The sequence below is a fragment of the Macrobrachium nipponense genome, chromosome 24 (genome assembly GCF_015104395.2).
Source record: "Macrobrachium nipponense isolate FS-2020 chromosome 24, ASM1510439v2, whole genome shotgun sequence".
Taxonomy (NCBI): Eukaryota; Metazoa; Arthropoda; class Malacostraca; order Decapoda; family Palaemonidae; genus Macrobrachium; species Macrobrachium nipponense.
Window position 1 is genome coordinate 66,071,089 of NC_061091.1, and position 19,808 is coordinate 66,090,896.

The 19,808-nt window shown below is 45.0% G+C and overlaps 1 protein-coding gene across 5 annotated transcripts in view; it reads left to right on the forward strand.

Annotated features, from left to right (window-relative positions):
* Positions 1 to 3,291: 3,291 nt before the first annotated feature.
* The window catches only part of LOC135205726 (protein tramtrack, beta isoform-like), a 73,943-nt gene continuing 57,426 nt past the window's right edge, over positions 3,292 to 19,808 (forward strand). For 3 of the 5 annotated variants that reach the window (XM_064236809.1, XM_064236810.1, XM_064236808.1), the window contains exon 1: positions 3,310 to 3,440. The gene's annotated coding sequence lies outside the window, so the exon portion shown is untranslated. Of the gene's footprint in view, positions 3,441 to 19,808 lie in introns of all 5 variants that reach the window. The other 2 variants (XM_064236807.1, XM_064236811.1) reach the window with 1 other exon arrangement.

The following is a 19,808-nucleotide window of genomic DNA, read 5'->3' on the forward strand; positions in this document are numbered from 1 at the left end:
TTAGCTGCAAACTCCTCCATTCCTTTTACTTTACCTTCTTCTTTTGTCTTTCCAGCGGCCCTCTCCTAACAGTTGTTTCTCAGTGCAACTGCTTTAAGGTTTTCCTCCTGTTGCACCTTTAAAACCTTAACTCTCGGTGTCCCTTTTCAGCTCCGAATGACCTCATAGGCCCCGGCGCTTGACCTTCGGCCTAAATTTTATATTCCAGTCCATCCGGAGAAGGAACAGATGACTAATGTGGTTGGCTCAGTCATAAGCAAAAGTTGTAACAAGGAGATGATAGAGCAGCAGTCTTTTGTGTAGTACGCTATGGAATTCATGCAATAGTCATGTCAGGTAGATAAAGATTAACTCGACAAACATCTTATTAAATGGTTAAATTATTGATAAAAGGAAAAATTAAATTTTAAAAGTATATAGATTCATGACTGGGAGAGGTAGAGAATTGGCTGACTTGATGAGAGAAAAGAAAGTAGATGTTGTGTGTGTGCAAGAAACGCGGTGGAAAGGAAATAAAGCTAAAGAGTTGGGAGATGGATATAAGCTATATTATAGTGGAGCAAATAAACAAGGTAGAAATGGAGTTGGCATAGTACTGTCTAGTGAACTAAAGAACTCGGTAATAGAAGTGCATAGAAAGAATGACCGTATCATCAGATTGAAGATATGTTATGGAGGAGAGATTCTGAATATTATAAGCGCATATGCACCACAAGTTGGTTGCACAGAAGAAGAGAAGGGAAATTTCTGGAGAGAAGAGACCATGGATGGAATAATGCAAGAACTGGAAGAGCATGAGAGGGTGATAGTTGGGGCAGATTTGAATGGCCATGTCGGAAGTGAAAATGAGGCGATTGGGCGGGTGCATGGGGGCCATGGAATTGGGGAGAGAAACCCAGAAGGAGAGAGTGTAGTGGCGACTTTGCTGTTGTCATTCGACATGGCAATAGTAAACACATTTTTTGAGAAGAAAAGGGAACACCTAATAACATATAGGAGTGGGGGAAGATTCTCCCAGATAGACTATTTCTTGTATAAAAGGATAAATCTGGTGGAGGTCAAGAACTGCAAAGTTATTCCAGGCGACCATGTAGCCCCCCAACACAGGCTGCTATGTATGGACTTGAAGTTGAAAAGGGAAAGAAAAACCAAAGCTAAAGGGATAAGGAAAATTAAATGGTACGAATTACAGAAGGAAGGGGATAAGAAGAGAGAGTTTAAGAGGAGGGTTTTGGAGGATATTGATATAGGGATTGAAGATGTTCAAGAATGGTGGGCACGAAATGCAGCAGTAATAAGAAGGCATGGAAAGGAGCTGCTAGGAGAGACATCTGGTATCATATGGGAAGAAAAGGATAGTTGGTTGGTGGGAGCCAAGACATTGAGAAAGTAGTAAAAGATAAGAAGGAGGCAAAGAAAAGATGGAAGAGTCACAGTCAGTGGAAGACAGAAATAGGTACAGAGAGAAAAACAAGGTGGTGAAAAAGGTGGTAGCCCAAGCTAAAGCAAAGTCGTATGATGATGTGTATAATGAGCTGGGGACAAAGGAAGGATTAAAGAAGATGATGAAGCTATCAAAGGCTAGAAATAAGAGCACCAAAGATATAACACACATCAAACAAATAAAGAATCAAGAGGGTGTAGTGCTTAGAAAGGAGAAGACATTGTGAAGAGATGGAAAGAATATTTCGAACAGTTGTTAAATGAAGAAAATAATAGACTAATAAGAGAGGATGGGCAAGTGAACATTGGCATGGTAATGAGGTTTTCTAGCAAGAGGTACTAAATGCACTGAAGAAGATGAAGAATGGGAAGGCAACCGGACCAGACATGATCCCGGTGGAGGCATGGAAAGCATTAGGAGATGAAGGAGTGGATATACTGTAGCGATCTTATGATAAAGATCCTTGAACAGGAAAAGATACCAAATGAGTGGCGTGGGAGTATATTGATCCCAATTTTTAAAGGGAAAGGCGATGTCCAAGAGTGTGGTAATTATAGGGGCATTAAATTGATGTCCCACACTTTGAAGATACTGGAAAGGATGATAGATGCTAGACTGAGAGAAGAAGTACAAATAGGTAAAGAGCAGATGGGATTTATGAAGGGAAGGGGAACAACAGATGGTATATTTTGTCTGAGGCAAATAATGGAGAAATTCGGGGAAAGACAAAGGGACCTACATATGGTATTCATTGACCTTGAAAAGGCTTATGACAGAGTCCCGAGACAAGAGGTATGGAGGAGCCTGAGGGAGAAGATGGTGCCAGAGAAGTATGTGCGATTGATACAAGAGATGTACCGGAATGTATTTACCAGAGTGAGGAGCAGTGTTGGGGAGACAGAAGGTTTTGAGGTGAGAGTAGGATTACACCAGGGGTCGGCTCTGAGCCCATTTATCTTTAACCATAGTGATGGATGTTATTAATAGAGGAAGTAAGGGAGACAGTACCATGGAACATATTGTATGCGGATGATATTGTTCTGTGTGCAGAGAGCAGGGAAGATCTGGAAGTGAAATTGGAAAGATGGAGACAAGTACTGGAGGACAGAGGAATGAGAATAAGTAGATCCAAGACAGAATATATGTGTCCACCACTGAGGGGGATGATAGAGAAAGTATTCAGCTTGGTGGAGAGCAAATAAGGAGAGTTGATAATTTAAGTATTTGGGATCTTTTGTTAACGCTGGAGGAAGTATGGAAGAAGAAGTAAAACATCGGGTACAGGCAGGCTGGAACAACTGGAGAGCGGCCTCGGGAGTTCTTTGTGACAAAAGAGTGCCGCTTAGGTTAAAAGGAAAATTTCACAAGACGGTGGTAAGAACAGCAATGCTGTATATGTACGGAAACAGCAAGCATGAGAAAAGCAGAGCAGAAGAAGAAGGATGTGGCAGAAATGAGAATGCTTAGGTGGATGTCTGGGGTAACAAGAGTGGATAGGATCAGAAATGACTACATAAGGGGGTCAACTAAGGTGGTGGAAGTATCAAAGAAAGTGCAGGAGGGGAGGCTGAGATGGTATGGACACCTGTTGAGGAGAGATGAGGACCACGCTGGGAGACATACTATGGGAGTGGAGGTGCAAGGAAGAAGAAAGAGAGGGAGACCAAGAAAGAGATGGAAGGACTGTGTGAGAGGAGATTTACATGAGAAGGGAATTGATGAGGCAGAAGTGCAAGATAGAAATAGATGGAAACGGCTCATCCGAAACGGCGACCCCATATAAAAATGGGAAAAAGCTGGGAAGAAGAAGAAGAAGAAGATAGATTCAGAGAAATTTATACTTAACCAACGAGCGAGGGAGCCGTTTCAAAGGCCAATTGCGACTATTGCTACTACTGGTTGTCATCGTTACCCATTTAAAAGGGTTGTGGCCATTATTTCCTTGATTTTGTGCGTCATTAGTTCACTTGTTACCTTTTGTGATCCGGCAGAATTGGCAAGTATAGATAACGTAGAGTCATTTATACTTATAATAAATATATTGTAGACAACGTAGACAAGTGTCACGTGGCCTCTACCTAGGTAGGTAGTAGGTCACTTTAGAGACTTGTTTTTTTTAAGCTGATGAACGGTGTCCCAGAAACATTAGCTAGGTATTTTGAGTGTTACTTTTAGGCGGGGGTGGACCCCAAGGGTGGCGAAGCCCCCACCTGGCCAGGTCGAGGCATGACGCCCTTTTGGTAAACTGACAAAGTCAGTCAAAAGGGGCGCCAGTAGATCTAGGGTACTTAGCCTATCCTTTTTGGCCTAGACTATGGCAGTTGCGGTTTTTCTATGCAGTTTTACGTACTGAACTAGAATTTTAAGTAATATTTATTCGGACGACTGTAATTAACCCCTCAGGGGCCAGTACTAAACACGGCGAAATACATTGGACGCCCCAATCCCTAGTGGATGTTGTATCTGCGGTTAGATTCCTTGCAGTCCGTGCGGACTGCTTCTGTAGAAACACCTTCCAGTCACCTTACACATGTTTATTTCCGTCCCTGGAAGGAGACGACTACCTTTCTTTCACATTTAGCTAGTATAGCTACCTATCAAATATTTTTTGAATCGTGGACAACATTAAAAAATAAAATGAGCAGTTTATCTGCTTACAGAAGCAGAGATTTATCCAAAAAATAAATAAATAAATAAATAAACTCCGGGAATCAGTTTTCACCACGTGTGGATCCACCCTCCGGAAAAGTACTTTAACATGTCCTGACACTGGAGATGGGCCCCAGTCACGAGTCCTCGGAGATGAGTGCAACAGCTTGAGACCTCTACTACTACCCTTTTAAAGCAAGTATTTTCTCCAAAGTTAGAAGTTAAGGTCATATTTTAAGATTAAACAGAGGTTAATGAAAGTCTAGCCATGCGCAGTGCAAACATACCTCCATGACGCTTTTGAAATTTCACTTCAAACACCAAAAATGTAGAAGATTGACGCCATCTCGATGTTTGAGGAGTCGCTTGTGTCAATAAACTTTCCATTCCATGTGCTAAATCCGCACACTACTAGTACCCATAGATGCTGGGGCACTTTCTTTACAACAATCGTCAACAATGACACTAACCGCGGCACATCCAAGGAAACTATGATTTTTTCAGTAGAAAAAAGAAGCGTGCACTAGATAATCATTTAAATAAATAGTTAAACAGTGGTTCAAGGTCATGAATTCCATAAATTTTTTACATATTCATGATTATTAATTTGAAAATATTCGTTGTTGAAAAAGTAACTAGATTCCTGACACAAATATCAACAGTTTTGCTGTGAACAGCACCTACAGCGTTGTTCGCACTCTTTTATTGTTTATCAGTGTTGCCAATTGGTATGTTTTTACCCTCCAAACTGGGCATAAGACTTACTCAAAACCAGGGAAATAAGTGAAATTAGTGCATCTATTTCTAGTATATATACATATTAGAGCAATTTCGTCATTATTGCATTACTATGACAACTAGAATTCATGGAATTGTAAATGCATCGGCGTATGTGTGAAACTCCACTAAATTGGCAACGATAATTTTGCCGTTGTCTGCTCGTATCTACTTTAGAAATATCTGTAATTTTTCAGGGTTAATTTGGTTGCAAAAAAGGGATGATAGACATGAATTAAGATAAACATTTTGAAGTAATAAAGTAAAGTTAAACTAAATAATGAGTAAAGTAAACAATTAAGGGAATAAAGCATTGGACCTCATAAACTGTGTAGTCATGCTGCCCGCAACTGTGTGTGTGGAGTGAGCACTTACAAACCAATAACAGCAACATAGTTCAAGTGCAATTTGGAGTAAATTATGACCAAAGTATGTATAATTACAATCAAATAAGCACTGTGGAGTTTCAGTTGTGATGGCAGTAAGGATAAAACCACTGATTACAAGGTAGAAATGAATTTCAGTTCAAACCATGACAATAGGAATAAGAAGTTTCTTAATTTCACTAATATAGACAACAAAATGTTATTTTATTGTGCTGATTACAACTGCAATCTTGATTAGGATCAATAAACGTTACATATATACGCTAACTTGTTCAAATGAGTGCTGAGAAGGCTGGGAAAGATGTTGGATCCTTTGCGGTTACGAACGGCACCTCAGTCGGTGGACACTATATTGGATTTAAAAACTGCCTTGAAAACATATTTTTATGCATTCAACTTACCTGTCAGATATATACTTAGCTATAGACTCCTTCGTCCCCGATAGAAATTCGAATTTTGCGGCACACTCTACAGGTAGGTCAGGTGATCTACCGCCCCGCCGCTGGTGGCGGGAATAGGAATCATTCCCGTTTTCTAAGACAGATTTTCTCTATCGGCCGCGACAGCAACATTGTTGTTGTTACTCCTGATTTGATTTTCGTGTTTTTTCATCGCTATTGATCTTCTAAGCCGGTTATTTTGGTGACGTATTGGATCTTTGGTTTGGCATACTCTTTCGTGGACTGTTTTTTGGACTTGGTTTTGGATATTTCTCATGATGTCGGATTCTAGCTTTACGGTTAGAAGACAGTGTTAAATGAGGGATGCATGGTGAGGCTACCGAAAGCTTCGGTAGGACCCTCACACAGTTTGTAAGGGGTGTAGAAGGAATGAATGTTCAATTTCTAACACCTGTGATGAATGTGTAAATGAATGAGGAAGAATGGAAGAATTTAAATTCATTATTAAGGAATTAGATATGGATAGGGCTAGGAAGGCTTCCTCCAGAAGCGTAAGTAGGTCTCGCTCTAACGAGCCTATTAAATTAACACCTAACCCTAAACCTGTATCTTCTTCCTCTAGTACTAAGACTGCAAATCCGGCAACGGAAATTGCAGATCTTAAAGCTGCACTACAAAGGATGGAACGTCAAATGCTGACGTTGAAAGGTAAGCACAGTGATAGTGAATTAAGTGTCCCTAGTGCAGTGGAGGGTGTGTCTGATCGGCTCTGTCTCGCTCCCAGGCCTAGACCTCTTCCAAGCTCACAGGCCCAGAGGAGAAGGAATGTCAAAAGCCTTACGGAGGTTACGGAGAATCCCCACCAATCAGGCGTCCCCTCGGCAGATTCTGTGACGACCCGAACTGCCAAGGATCGCTATCGAAAAAGCATCCTAAAGAAGTGTTTTTCTTCGTCAGATTCTTCACCGAATGTAAGGGGCTGGAGTTCTGATGAACTGTCACGCCCCTTAAAGAGAAGTTGGAAGGCTCCAACTTTGGATTCAAGCCCTGAGCTTTTCTCCGATCTATCACCTTGTGAGAAGAAGAAAAGGAGATTGGTTCCTAAACGGAAATCGGAGTTTCCTTCCGCTTCTAGACCTCCCTCACCTGAATCAGGGAAGGAAAAAGAGAATGCGGCTGCGAAAATTCTCCTAAATGTGCAGGAGCAACTTTCGGCATTAGTAGGAGTTTTTACTCAGGAGACTCCCAGAAGAAAGGACTCTTTCCTTCCTATAAAGAAGACGAAGGGAAGGAAAGAAGAAACGAAAGTTTCGGCTTATACTCAGAGGAGTATGAAGAATGCGCCAAAAGTTCCAACCTGGCGCGATGCGCCAGATGCGTTTGAGAACGAGTCAGAAGAGCCAGAAGCGCCACCCTGCCGAAATGCGGCAGAAGCGCCAGCTTGGCGCAAGGAATCACGAGCGCCAACCCGGCGCAATGAGCCACAAGTGACAAATAAGAGACGGACTTCTTCCAAAAGACAATTAAGCCAAGAGGATTTGTTTAGCTTTCGGAAGTATAAACCTTTACCTGACAGGGAATCTAGGTGTCGCACAGGCGGCCGTAGCCCTTGTCAAGACATAGGTGGTTCCGGAGAAAGCGATAGGAGAGGACATCCTTTGTCTGACAGGAAAGAAAGGTGTCGCACAGGCGGCCATCGCTCTTGCCAGGAGAAGGATAAGGTCGTTTTGCAGGATCAACCTATCTCTCGTAGGGACGCAAGTTATCGCACAGGCGGTCGTCGTTCTTGCGAGAGTGGGGTGGATGTTGCAAGAGGCCAGTCTCCTATTGAAAATAAACAATCCTCTTCGGAATTGGATTTGGAAGAGGTTTCGGACTCTGAAGATCACTCGGCGCCGGGTTTGTCAGATTACAAGACACTGGCAGCCCTCTTACTTCAAGAGTTTGGGGACTCTTTAAGCCCGACTGCTCCTCCTTCTCCAAGGTCCTTATTTACAAGCACGAAGGTCCCGAAACAATCATCTTTTATTAAAATGAAGCCGACCATTTCCATGAACAAGGCACTCTGATTCGTAGGAAATTGGTTGGAATCCAAGGAGAAGGCGGGGAAGACAGTCTTTACCTGCCCACTCCTTACCAGACTATCAGGAAAGAAGGGAATTTGGTACGAGATGGGCAAATCACGGGGTCTAGCTCTCCCGACCACTGCCGAAGCAGATTTTTCGAATCTGGTAGATTCGTCTAGGAGACAAGCCTTGTCATCAGCAAAGATCACATGGGGGACTTCTGAGATGGACCATCTCCTTAAGGGAGTTTAATGTCTTAGAAGTTTTTAACTTCTTAGACTGGTCCCTTGGGGTGTTGGCCAAAAAGACACAAGAGAATGAAGCTCTTAGTCCAGAAGTCCTTCATAGTGTTCTTTCCTGTATGGACAAGGCGGTGCAGGATGGATCAGGAGAGGTGGCCTCTCTGTTTGGAACTGGTATTCTGAAGAAGAGAGTCTTATTTAGCTCTTTTCTGACGAAAGCAGTTACTCCTACTCAGAGGTCATCTCTTCTGTATGCTCCTCTGTCGGACCAATTGTTTCCTTCAAATCTAGTGAAAGATATTTTTGTACATGAACTTTCCTGTCAGATATATACTTAGCTATACGTCTCTGACTTCACGACAGAATTCAAAACTCGCGGCACACGCGACAGGTAGGTCAGGTGATCTACCTTACCCGCCGCTGGGTGGCGGCTGTAAGAACCAATCTCCCTTTCCAGGCAGAATTTTTCTGTCGCCGGTGACGACTACACCTGTGGTTGTTACCTCCTGACAGCTTTATTCTTTTCTCGTTGCCGTGGATTTATTTGGACTGACTTTCGGTGAAGTACCTGATCTTGTTGGCTTGGCATACGCATTTGTGGATTGTTTTTGGATATTGATTTGGATTTTTCTTTGATTTCGAGATGTCTGAGTTAGAGGTTAAGAAATCTTCTATGTTTAGAGTGTGCTCTATGGATGAATGCAAGGTGAGACTACCGAAAGCTACGGTAGATCCTCACACAGTTTGCTTTAAATGTAGAGGGAAAGAATGTTCTTTTGTTAACCCAGTTGTAATGAGTGTGAGAAGTTGGATGAGGGTGAATGGAAGGCTCTTTCTCCTACTTGAGGAAGTTAGAGAAAGACAGGGTGAGAAAGGCTTCGTCTTAGGAGTTCTAGTAAGTCTCGTATTAGCGAGGTAGAAGAAAATCCTGTTGTAGCATTAGAACCTTCTCCAGTTTCAGCTCCTGCGCCCTGCATCGAACCTAAGGATACGACTACGGAAGTGGCAACCATGAGAGCCACGATCCTTAGCATGGAAAAGAAGATTCGTTCGTTGCAAGGTAAGAGTAGTGAAGGTGAATTGTGCAGTGGGACCCCAGTGCAGTGGAGGGTGCGTCTGATCGGCTCCTTAATGCTTCCAGGCCTAGACCTCTTCCAGACTCCCAGTCCCAGTGGAGGAGGAAAGTCAAAAGCCGCAGGAAGGTTAGGGAGAACTCCCACCGATCAGGCGTCCCCTCGGTAGATCCTGATGCTCGTACCCAGGCTGCCCTTGTTCGCGCGAAGAAGGAGGTATTGCGCCAATGCTTCTCTTCTTCTTCCTCACCTTCGCCATAGAAGAGGATGGAGTGCCTCGGATTCTTCGCGACCGCTGAAGAGAGCCTGGAAGGCGCCTGGCTCCTTTCCTTCCAGCCCGGAAGTTTTTCCAGAAGAGCCGGAAGTAGAGATCAAGAAACCCAGGAGGGAGCAGGAGTTCTCGCCTCATAGTAGGCTTCGAGCTCTTCTCCGGTGGAGGATTTTGCAAGATCTCCAGCTCGAATTCTTGCTGGACTGCAAGCGCAGATTTTGGCGCTGGCGGGCTCCTTGGCAGGAGGAACGCGTCGGAAAGACGTCTCTCTCCTTGTCAAGAAGTCTAGGATTCCTTCGCCTGTGTTACCGTCTCAGTCAGAGTCGGTTCTCTCTCCTTTATCAGCGGATGGAAGGAGGCGCTCTTCCCTCGGCAGGCGCTTGTCGTCTTCCAGGCGTCAATCGCCCAAGAAGCTTTCTCCTGGTGACTACATCTCTCCAGTAGGAAGGGATCTAGCGCCTAGTAGGCGTTCGTCTAAAGACAGGCGTACAGCCTCGTCTTCTCGCGCATTTCCGAAGATCCTTCATTCTCCGGATAAGAGAGCTCCCTACTCTTTGATGGATTCGTCAAGAGACAGGATCTCGCCTTTGTTAGGCGCCTTGAGCCTAGTAGGAGCTACTCCCCAAGTAGACGCTCTCCCGCTCCCAAGCGTGGTGCGGAGGATAGGCGCTTTTCTCCTGATAGGCGCGGCTCTCCTTTTAGCCGCTCGGTTCAGGACAGGCGTGTAGAGCCTGAAAGATATGTCTCTTCTGGGAGACTACCTTTTGAAGAGACACACAAGTCGGGAGCGAAGTTTGTGGAGCATGGTAGACGCCGGTCTCCTAGTAGGCGACCTTCTCCAGGGCTTCGCTCTCCTGTATGTAGGCTCCAAGAGCCTAGTAGGCGTTCGCCTCATGGTAGGCGCAGCTCCGCCCTGGGCAGTACCGCTCTCCTTTGAACCATGGCGCATGGATCCTGAGAAGCGCCTTGAGCATAGTAGGCTCTCCTCTCTTAGCAGGCGCTCCCCTTTGGAAGCCCGGAATTCTAGGAGTAGGATTAAGGAGCAAAGAGCACGCACTCATCAGAGTAGGAAGGACTCATTCGAGAGGAGCTCTCCAGAAACTTTGGCTTCCCTGATAGGCGCCAGTCTGCTACTAGACACTCTCTGGACAGGCGCATTTCTTTAGAGAAGGCTAACTGCCCTCGTAAAGAAGCGGAGGGTTCTTCAGTGGATGAAGTTGAACCTTCAGAAGAGGATTTGGTGAAGGACTCGTCAGTTTCGTCCTATAAGATCCTTACAGATCTCCTTCTTCAAGAGTTTGGAGACTCCCTACTTCCCTGTCGCTCCTCCGTCTCCTCTCTCTTTATTCTCGACTTCGAATAAGACGAAAGTTTCCTCTTGTGTGAGGATGAAGCCAACCCTCTCAATGAAGAAGGCTTTGAGAGGTTTTGGTGATTGGCTGCTTTCTAAGGAAGAGAAGGGAAGACTGTGTTTTCTTTCCCTCCTTCCAAGCTTACGGGCAGACTTGGATTTTGGTACGAGTCTGGAGAACCCCCTAGGGTCTTCCTTCATCGGCGGATGCGGACTTCTCTCTCTGGTAGATGCAGCACGACGCTCGGCTCTTTTGTCTGCTAAGACTACCTGGGCTATGAACGAGCTTGACCACCTGCTGAAGGGAATGTTTAGAGTCTTGGAAGTCTTCAACTTCCTTGACTGGTCTTTGGGGGTCTTGGGCTAAGAAGACTCAGAACCCGGATGCTATTTCGCCAGAAGATCTCAACAGTGTTCTAACGTGCATTGACAAAGCAGTTAGAGATGGATCGAGCGAAATAGCCTCCCTATTTGGAGCAGGGATCCTTAAGAAGAGATCAGTCTTCTGCTCTTTTCTAACTAAGTCTGTTTCGCATGCCCAAAGAGCCTCTCTCCTGTATTCGCAGCTCTCGCCTCTGCTATTTCCGAAGAAGATAATCCAGGACATCTCAGGATCTATCTCTGCGAAGGCGACCTCAGGACATGCTCGCGCAGTCGGCACGGAAGCCTAGGACCTCCTTCCAGACGAAGACGAAGAAGGAGACTCCAGCTAGACAGGAGCCCCTTTCGAGGGGGGCCCCCTTCTAGAGCCTCTACCTCGAGAGGTAATAGACCTTTCAAGAGAGGTAGATCCTTCTCACGCTCTGTCAGAGCTAAGAAGTAGGGAAGTAGTCCTCCAAACACCAGTAGGTGCCAGACTTCTAAGATTCTCGGAAGCCTGGGCAAAGAGAGGAGCGGACAACTGGTCCCTCTCGATTATAAGGAAAGGATATCTGATTCCTTTTACGGAAAGACCACCGTTGACAACGACTCCGAGGGAGTTGGTGGCCAGGTACAGGATCCCATCATGAGCCTTGCTTTAACACAAGCAGTGGAACAAATGTTACCGAGAAAGAGGCTATAGAGCTAGTGAGCGACCCTTGACTCAGCGGCTTTTACAACCGCCTTTTTCTAGTTCCAAAAGCCTCAGGAGGATGGAGACCGGTTCTGGGATGTAAGTCGCCCTGAATTTCTTTGTAGAAAAAGAGGAAGTTCGACCATGGAGCCGACATCCTCAGTGTTGGCGGCCCTTCGGCCAGGGGACTGGATGGTGTCCCTAGATCTTCAGGACGCTTACTTCCATGTGCCTATCCATCCTTCGTCGAGGAAATACCTCAGGTTCATGGTGGGAGGAAGGATATTCCAGTTCAGGGCTTTGTGCTTCGGCCTTTCAACAGCCCCTCAGGTCTTTACAGGCCTAACGAAAAATGTAGCAAGATGGCTACATTTGGTAGGGAGTCAGAGGTGTCCCTTTACTTGGACGACTGGCTGATCAGAGCCAAGTCGCAGAAAAGATGTTTGGAGGACCTACAAAAGACCCTTTTCATGGCAAGTTCTCTGGGACTTTTGGTGAACTTTCAAAAGTCTCAGTTGATCCCCAGTCAAGATCGTATCTATCTGGGGATTCGGATGGCTTCTCTGGATTTTCGGGCTTTTCCGTCTCCAGAACGGATAGCCCGAGGGTCAGAGAAAGTCAAGCCTTCCTAGAGAAAGAAGTATGCACAGCGAGGAGTGGATGAGTTTGTTGGGGACACTCTCCTCGTTGGAGCAATTCCTTTCTCTAGGAAGGTTGCACCTCAGACCTCTCCAGTTCTTTCTACATCGAAACTGGAGGTGTCGTTCGCAAAACCTAGAGTTCGCCTTCGAGATCTCAAGGGAAATCAAGAAGGACCTCTTGGTGGGCCAACCCTCTCAGGTTTGCAGAAGGGATGTCCCTTCACATTCCGAACCCCAACCAAGTGTTGTTATTCCGACGCCTCGGAAACAGGTTGGGGAGCGACGCTCGGCTCAGAAGTGTCAGGCACCTGGAACAACAAGGAACAGGTGACCTGGCACATCAACAAGAAGGAACTGATGGCTGTTTGGCTAGCTTTGAAAGCTTTCGAGCCCCACGTCCTAGCTTCAGCAGTACAGATCAACTCGGACAACACCACGGCCCTGGCTTACATCAGGAACGACAGGGGGGGACTCACTCTTCTCCCTGTACAAGACAGCAAAAGAACTTCTGCTGTGGGCAGAGGAAAGGAAGATTTGTCTCCTTACCAGGTTCGTACAGGGAGAAAAGAACGTCAGAGCAGACCTCCTAAGCAGGAAAGATCAAGTCCTGCCTGCAGAGTGGACTCTTCACGAGGATGTTTGCCAGGACCTGTGGAAGCTTTGGGGCAAGCCTCATATAGACCTCTTCGCCACAGCCAAGAATGCGAGGATAGCCAACTACTGCTCTCCGATATCGGACCCGAGGGCAGTGTCGATAGACGCTTTTCTACTAGATTGGAAGGGTCTAGACATGTGCTTTTCCTCCATTCAAGATACTGGGAGAGAGACTAAAGAAATTTGCAGAATCTGAGGCAGCAAGGATGACGCTGGAAGCCCCGTTCTGGCCCGCACAAGTATGGTTCACAGAGGTACTGGAATGGTTAGTAGATCTTCCGAGAACATTACCACAGAGGATCGATCTGCTCAGACAACCCCACTTCGAGAGGTATCACAAAAACCTCCCCTGCTAGATCTGACTGGCTTCAGACTGTCAAAACTTTGGTCAGAACGAGAGGCTTTTCTGCAAAAGTTGCAACGGCTATCGCAGCAGCAAGAAGGCCTTCTACCCTTAGAGTCTACCAATCGAAGTGGGACGTCTTTCGGCGATGGTGTAGGAACCATCACTTTTCCTCTTCCAGTACCTCTGTAACCCAAATAGCAGACTTCTTACTTTTCCTTAGGGAAGAAAGTGGATTGGCGGTATCAACCATTAAGGCTAATCGTAGCATGCCTATCTGCAGCTGTTTAGCACAGAAACATAAACATTTCAGAAGATAAGGACCTTCATGATCTATTAAGATCGTTTGAAACATCCAAGAAGGTTTCTCCAGGGGTTCCGAGTTGGAATCTGGATGTAGTGCTACGTTACCTGAGGTCCAATAAGTTCGAACCGCCTCAGTCTGCATCGTTTGAGACCTCACGAAGAAGACAATTTTTCTCATGGCATTGGCTTCCGCAAAGAGGGTTAGTGAACTCCATGCACTAAAGGAAATGTGTGATTCCGAGGAGATGCAGCTATATGTTCGTTCCTTCCTTCGTTCTTAGCCAAGAACGAGAACCCCTCAAATCCTTGGCCTAGGAGCTTTGAAGTACAAGGATTGTCTGCATTAGTAGGCGAGGAAGCAGAGAGGTCTGCTTCTGCCAGTAAGAAGTTTAAAATTCTATCTACAGAGAAAGAAAAAACTTAAGGGCAATGATGTCAACCTTTGGTGCTCTGTAAGAGATCAAGGAGGACTCTTTCGAAGAATGCGCTTTCTTTCTTTATCAGAAGCCTGGTGAAAGAAGCGCATGCGATATGTGATGAAAGTCAATTCAAAGTCCTTAAGGTCAAAGCTCATGAGGTAAGAGCTATTGCCACGTCATTGACTTTTAACAAAACATATCCCTGAGTAATATTATGAAGGCAACATTCTGGCGGTTGCAACTCAGTCTTTGCAAAACCACTATCTGAGAGACGTCAAAGTTACGTATGAAAAGTGCTTCGGGTTAGGCCCGTACGTATCGGCGGATTCGGTGTGGGGCGGGGGCAGGGAGCTGAGACATATCCTTAGTAGTATATATTTTTTCCCCATTGTTAGGTTGTAAGTTTTTGGTTGTTTGAAAGAACATGCGGGTAGGCATGTTTTTCATTTCGTAGTTCTAACAATGATTAGATTGGGTAGGTGATCGGTTTATGTTGAGCTCCTTGCAATGATAGGTGGTTAGGTTCTGTCATATAAGTGGGCGAATTCCCGTTGGCAGATCCTGCTCGGATTCTATCAAGTAAGCGGATAACCAAATCCCTTTGATAGACCCAAAGAGTCTGTCAGCTGTAGGTCACGCCCTCGCTGAAGCTCTTAAGGCAACGCAGACTCATAGACAGTAAACTACGAGTCTTCTGCCTAAACAGGTAAGACCAAGGTTGTATTTACATCCTACAACTAGTGTTGTTTTTTCCCCTTTTTTCCATATTTATATTGCTGTCTCTTTCCCTCCACCAAGGGTGTCAATCAGCTAAGTATATATCTGACAGAAACGTTCATGTACAAAAATGTTATTGTTAGTATACAATAAGGTTTTGTACATACTTACCTGGCAGATATATACGATTGATGGCCCGCCCAGCCTCCCTCAGGAGACGGTGGAAGGAAAAATTCTGGCTGGGAAAGGGAGATTGGTTCTTACAGCCGCCACCCAGCGGCGGGTAAGGTAGATCACCTGACCTACCTGTCGCGTGTGCCGCGAGTTTTTGAATTCTGTCGTGACGTCAGAGACGTATAGCTAAGTATATATCTGCCAGGTAAGTATGTACAAAACCTTATTGTATCTACTAAAAATAACATTTCTCATTCTTGACAGAAAAGGCCACACAAGATCTCTTGGCCCAAATCTGCAAAGAAGAATCGGGAGGACTTTGGGTGGTCCTATTAAGAGAGAGAATCGGACTCCTCAACAGCCCTTTCGAGGGAGCTCATCGGCCAGACCTCTTTAAGAAGAGAGGAGTGCAGAAGAGAGGTAGGTCTTCTTTCAGACCTATCAAGAGAGCGAAATGAGACAACAGTCCTTCAAGCACGGTAGGAGCCAGACTTCGGAAATTTTCCGAAGAATGGACTCGGAGACAGGCAGAAATATGGTCCCTTTCAGTGGTAACAAAGGGATATATGATCCCCTTTCGAGACAGACCTCCCTTGACTACGAACCCGAGGGAACTGTCAGCCCAATACAGGGACCCTCGCCAAGAAAGAAGCATTATTGCAACTGGTAGAACAGATGTTGCAAAAGGAGGCCATCGAAGTGGTTCGGGATCCTGCATTCCCGAGGATTCTACAACCGTCTTTTTTCTGGTTCCGAAATCCTCGGGAGGGTGGAGACCGGTCCTGGATGTGAGCGCATTGAACCGATTTGTGGAGAACACAAAGTTCTCTATGGAAACATCAAAATCGGTTCTTGCGGCTCTTCGTCAGGAGATTGGATGGTCTCCTTAGATCTACAAGATGCATACTTTCATGTCCCCCTGCATCCATCATCGAAGAAATATCTCCGATTCATGATGCAGGGGAAAGTATACCAATTCAGAGCCCTATGCTTCGAGGCCTTTCTACGGCCCCCCCCTCAAGTGTTCACGAGGCTAATGATGAATGTTGCGAGATGGCTACATCTAGAGGGGATAAATATATCCCTTTATCTAGAACGATTGGCTAATAAGAGCAAAATCGGAACTTGAGTGCTTGAAGGACGTGGAGAAGCCTTTGAACTTGACAAAATCTCTGGGACTGCTCGTGAACCTCGAGAAATCACAATTGATCCCAGACAGAACATAGTCTATCTGGGGATACAGATGGATTCTCGGGGTTTTTGTTTGGGCATTTCCATCTCAAGACAGAATTACTCGAGGCTTAGAAAAGATCTCAAACTTCTTAGGGAAAGAACGGACCTCGGCGAGGGAATGGCTCAGTCTGCTGGGCACCCTTTCCTCGTTAGAGCAGTTCATTTCCCTAGGAAGATTAAAATACAGACCTCTGCAATTTTATCTAAAGAGGATGTGGAGTCAAAAGACAGGAGACTTGTCAGACGTTTTTCCCATCCAACAGGGGATAAAATCAGACCTAAAGTGGTGGTTAACCCCATTAACAAGGAACGAAGGGGTGTCCCTCTTGATTCGGAACCCTCACCGAGTGTTGTTTTCCGATGCCTCGGAAACAGGTTGGGGAGCAACACTGGGTCCAAAGGAAGTAGCAGGTATTTGGACCCCAAACAACAAACTACTCTGCACAAATCAATGCGAAGGAACTCCTGGCAATTCATCTAGCCCTGGAATACTTCGAAGCGGAAGTCAGAGGGGTGGTAGTTCAAGTCAATTCCGACAACACCACAGCTCTGGCTTACATCCGGAATCAAGGGGGCACTCACTCTTTCTCTCTGAACGAAATAGCGAGAGCTCTATTAACCTGGACAGAGGATCGGGGCATTATTCTGCGTACAAGGTTTGTCCAAGGAGTAAAAAACCTAAGGGCAGACAGGTTGAGCAGAAAGAACCAGGTTCTCCCGACAGAAGGTGGATGCTCCCACTCAGGAGTCTGCAGACAAATATGGGGAGACCCCAGATCGACCTGTTTGCCACGTTCCTCTCCAGGAAAATAGACAACTTCTGCTCGCTAGAACAAGATCCCAGAGCCACAGCGATCGATGCCTTCCTCATGGATTGGTCAGGCATAGATGCATACGCCTTTCCATCATTCAAATTGCTGGGGGAAGTAGTAAGGAAATTTTGTGGCATCGGGGGGAATGAGAATGACTCTAATTGCTCCCTTTTGGCCGTTCCGAATCTGGTTCACAGAGTACTGGAATGGACGGTGACTTCCCCAGATCTCTACCAAACAGGACAGATCTGCTCAGACAACCCCACTTCGAGAGGTTCCACAAAAACATCCAAAGTCTCTCCCTGACTGCCTTTCGACTATCGAAAGACTGGTCAGAGAGAGAGGCTTTTCAAAGAAAGTGGCAACTGCAATTGCTAGAGCCCGCAGAGCCTCTACCCTGCGGGTCTACCAATCGAAGAGGGAAGTTTTCCGTAGATGGTGTAGGTCGAAGAAGCTGTCCTCTTCCAATAACCTCTGAAACCGAAATCGCGGATTTTTCTCCTCTTCTTAAGATAAGAATCCAAATTGGCCGTATCCACTCAAGGGATATAGGAGCATGCTCTCAGCTGTTTTTAGAAACAGAGGGCTGAATCTTGATAATAATAAGGATCTTGATGATCTCATCAGGTCTTTCGAGACTACGAAATTGAGATCGTCGATTCCCCGAGTTGGAACCTGGACGTTGTCTAAAGTTCTTGATGTCGGACAGGTTCGAACCTATAGATAAAATCATTCAGAGATCTTACTAGCAAATGCATATTCCTGTTGGCCTCTCGCAAACTGCTAAGAGGATCAGTGAATTGCATGCTTTGGGAATTGCATGCTTTGGACTCTCGGGTGGGATTTAGAAAAGACTCGGCGTCATTTCTTTCCAGGATCTTTTCCTAGCAAAGAATGAGGAAACCCTTCTAAAACCTGGCCTAGAAGTTCGAAGTCAGGACTCTCTTCTCTGGTAGGTAGAGTTGGATCGGTCTCTTTGCCCCAGTCAGGACCTTTAAAAATTTTGTTTTTAGAAAAGCAAGAACACAGCTTTCAGGGATGCCGACAAGGTCTTTGGTGTTTCGGTTAAGAAACCCCAAAAAGACCTATGTCAAAGAAACGCAACTGGGCGTTCTTTGTCAAGGCGAATATAAATTGAACCGAAGCTTCATAGGAATTTGGCCAAGATAACTCTTTAAAGCTGCTGAGAGTGAAAGCTCACGAAGTCCGGGCTGTGGCAACTTCCTTTCTTTTCTTTTACGAAGAATATGTCCATGAGAAACATTTTAGCAGCAACTTATTGGAGGTGCAATTCAGTATTTGCATCCCACTATTTAAAGGATGTTAGAATAACATACGATAAATGTTTTGCTCTTGGAAGCCTTATGTATCAGCGGATACTATGCTGGGAAATGGAGCAGACGCTGATCCTTGAATTTGTTTTTATTAGTATTTTAATAATTAGTTTTAATATGTTGTTGAGTTGTGGGTTGCTTGAAAGGATGTTCGGGGATGACTCCTTTCAATTTTAGTACTAACCCTAATGAGGATCAGGTGATCGGGTTTAGTGTCGTGCTCTGTGATCATGCCAATAGGCAAGGTGTTTTGTCATGTAAGTGGATAGGACCCCATTGACAAAGATCCTAAGTTCTGAAGCGTAAGTGGGTAAGACCCCTGTAACAGACCATCAAGAACTCTTAGCATGAGGTCACTACCTCGCTGAGGCTCTTGAAGCGATACGGGCTCCTAGGCAGTAGCCATGAAGTCTTTCGCTAACACAGGTAGGAATCAAGGTTTTTAATTTTATTACCTACAACATATGTTGTTTCCTGTCTATATCAGTAAATTAGCTGTCTCTTACCCTCCGCCAAAGGTGCCAATCAGCTAAGTATATCGACAGGTAAGTTGAATGCATAAAAATGTTATTGTCATGATACAATAAAGTTTTATGCATACTTACCTGGCAGATATATACGGTGTATGGCCACCCGACCTCCCCTCAGGAGACAGGTGGAAGAGAAAATCTGTCTTAGAAAACGGGAATGATTCCTATTCCCGCCACCAGCGGCGGGGCGGTAGATCACCTGACCTACCTGTAGAGTGTGCCGCGAAATGCGAATTTCTATCGGGGACGACACGGAGTCTATAGCTAAGTATATATCTGCCAGGTAAGTATGCATAAAACTTTATTGTATCATGACAATAACATTTTACAAAGACCTCACATGCCTATTTTAGTTCGTATGGTGCTTTCATATATCACATTATGTTGACGAAACTTCAATCTTTTGAATGGTATGCTTAAAGATGTAATTGTATTCTTGTTTCACCAATTAAATACAGGCGGTCCCCGGCTTACGACGGTTCCGGCTTACGACGTTCCGAGGTTAACGACGCTTTTTCTTAAATATTCAATGGAAATTCCGTCCTGGGTTACGACGCTTGTTCCGAGGTTACGACGCTGACGCTTCCGACGCCTCCCGAGTAACGACGCTTTAAAAAACGCATGCCTATGATAAAATCCTTTATAGTTTAGCACAGTACATAATAAAAATATGTTTTTGGTTTACAGTTACAAAAACCAAAAAATTTTGAGGTTATGATTTTTGTTTTTTTGACACTTTTTTTTTTTCGTATTTTTTGAATTTTTTTTACTGACGCCGCATATGCGGAACTAGTTTTTGCGGGCGGGGAATGAAATACACTAGCTTGGGATTGGCCGCAGTTTAAAAAAAAAAAAAAAAAAAAAAAAAAAGTAAAAAAAAAGAAAACAAAAAAAAAAAAAAAAGAAAAAAAAAAAATAAAAAAAAAAAAAA